Here is a 2,500-nt window from a genome sequence, read left to right as displayed (position 1 = left end):
TAGGGCATATATTACATATCATAATTATCAGTGTTTGATCAAATTTCTTTCCAGTGTCCTTTTTGTTATGCTCCAAAACTAGTATACGCTTTATTTTCTCTTTCCTTTGCATAAATTATTAACTTCGGGCAACGTCGGGAGCGCCGGTAATCATTAGATTTGTACGAAACGCGATTTGCGCCCCACGGTGGTTTTTAGTGCCGTCAAAGTCAGAAATCGTAGGAGCGGTGCTTTAACGGGCGGTCGTGATGATACTCCAGACAACACGACGCACGACGCCGTAAAACACTCGCGCGAGTCCAGACTGATCTCTGCCTCACCACGCAAGGGGTGCGCAAACTTGCCAATAATATATAATATTTATTCTTTTTCGTACGTCCAGCGACAAACGCCAACGAAATACCCAAATTCTCGCTCGTACGTTGATACCTTTCTCTTCATCGACCCGGCTCCGAAACGTTCTTCGCCATCTCCCCGAAAGGAGAGGTAAACGACGGCGGGGTTAGGGAATCTGAGAACAACGCAAGCAGTTTTAGGACAAGTGAACGACCCTCAGCCAGGCGTGGTCCAGGAATTTTATCCGTGGACCGCAATGTGCGTTCGAAATGTCGATGTTCATGTGTCCTGCAGTTCACACGTTGACGCGCAATTAGCTGCGTTCTTCATCGACCCACGAGCCAAGTGATCCACCGTTCAGGGTAATCATATACAATTTACAATTTTTTTCTTTGTATTTAAAAATGCTCCTTGTTCTTTGCTTTAAAAATATTCGATGTTCGCACCTCCGACCAGCGTATCGACGGAGGATTGAACGCGCCATATCGACGACAAAAGTTTCTTTTTGTTTCCTGAATGACGGAAAACCATCGTTCGACGGCCGGGCGTACAGTACATTCAAAAGCCTTTGCGCGTGGCTGCGACCAAACGGGTATAATACACCCGTATATTCTTGGTTCCGAACAGTAACTTCACGCGCAATCGGGCGAACGCACGCGGCAGCGCCCATCGGTTGCTCGATGAAATCGATGCGATAAACTACAGCCTTCTCGGCTGGTCGTCGTTAGTCGCGCGAGCAACGGATGGCCGCACAATCGACGCGTCGTCGTTTGCGATTATTCGCCTCACGTTAGCCATGAGTATGTATATTATTCATTTACGAACGAACGCGGCAGCGTCCATCGGTTGCTCGATGAAATCGATGCGATAAACTACAGCCGTCTCGGCTGGTCGTCGTTAGTCGCGCGAGCAACGATGGCCGCAAAATCGACGCGTCGTCGTTTGCGATTATTCGCCTCAAGTTAGCCATGAGTATGTATAACATTCATTTACGAACGAACGCGGCAGCGTCCATCGGTTGCTCGATGAAATCGATGCGATAAACTACAGCCGTTTCGGCTGGTCGTCGTTAGTCGCGCGAGCAACGATGGCCGCAAAATCGACGCGTCGTCGTTTGCGATTATTCGCCTCAAGTTAGCCATGAGTATGTATATTATTCATTTACGAACGAACGCGGCAGCGTCCATCGGTTGCTCGATGAAATCGATGCGATAAACTACAGCCGTTTCGGCTGGTCGTCGTTAGTCGCGCGAGCAACGATGGCCGCAAAATCGACGCGTCGTCGTTTGCGATTATTCGCCTCAAGTTAGCCATGAGTATGTATATTATTCATTTACGAACGAACGCGGCAGCGTCCATCGGTTGCTCGATGAAATCGATGCGATAAACTACAGCCGTTTCGGCTGGTCGTCGTTAGTCGCGCGAGCAACGATGGCCGCAAAATCGACGCGTCGTCGTTTGCGATTATTCGCCTCAAGTTAGCCATGAGTATGTATATTATTCATTTACGAACGAACGCGGCAGCGTCCACCGGTTGCTCGATGAAATCGATGCGATAAACTACAGCCGTCTCGGCTGGTCGTCGTTAGTCGCGCGAGCAACGATGGCCGCAAAATCGACGCGTCGTCGTTTGCGATTATTCGCCTCTGGCTATCCGTGAGTATGTATAATATTCATATACGAACGAACGCGGCAGCGCCCATCGGTTGCTCGATGAAATCGATGCGATAAACTACAGCCTTCTCGGCTGGTCGTCGTTAGTCGCGCGAGCAACGATGGCCGCAAAATCGACGCGTCGTCGTTTGCGATCATTCGCCTCAGGCTATCCGTGAGTATGTATAATATTCATTTACGAACGAACGCGGCAGCGTCCATCGGTTGCTCGATGAAATCGATGCGATAAACTACAGCCGTTTCGGCTGGTCGTCGTTAGTCGCGCGAGCAACGATGGCCGCAAAATCGACGCGTCGTCGTTTGCGATCATTCGCCTCAGGCTATCCGTGAGTATGTATAACATTCATTTACGAACGAACGCGGCAGCGTCCATCGGTTGCTCGATGAAATCGATGCGATAAACTACAGCCGTCTCGGCTGATCGTCGTTAGTCGCGCGAGCAACGATGGCCGCACAATCGACGCGTCGTCGTTTGCGATTATTCGCCTCA

The 2,500-nt window shown here is 50.0% G+C and overlaps 1 non-coding gene across 1 annotated transcript; it reads right to left on the bottom strand.

Annotated features, from left to right (window-relative positions):
- Window positions 1-546: 546 nt before the first annotated feature.
- Window positions 547-701, bottom strand: LOC143350857 (5.8S ribosomal RNA). Its single transcript, XR_013081303.1, has one exon. It is a non-coding gene; the product is annotated as a 5.8S ribosomal RNA (ribosomal RNA).
- Between the last annotated feature and the right edge of the window lie 1,799 nt (window positions 702-2,500).

Source organism: Colletes latitarsis, unplaced genomic scaffold (assembly GCF_051014445.1).
Source record: "Colletes latitarsis isolate SP2378_abdomen unplaced genomic scaffold, iyColLati1 scaffold0042, whole genome shotgun sequence".
Lineage (NCBI taxonomy): Eukaryota > Metazoa > Arthropoda > Insecta > Hymenoptera > Colletidae > Colletes > Colletes latitarsis.
The sequence above is the reverse complement of the archived record's forward strand: the minus strand, read 5'-3'. Positions and strand labels throughout refer to the sequence as shown.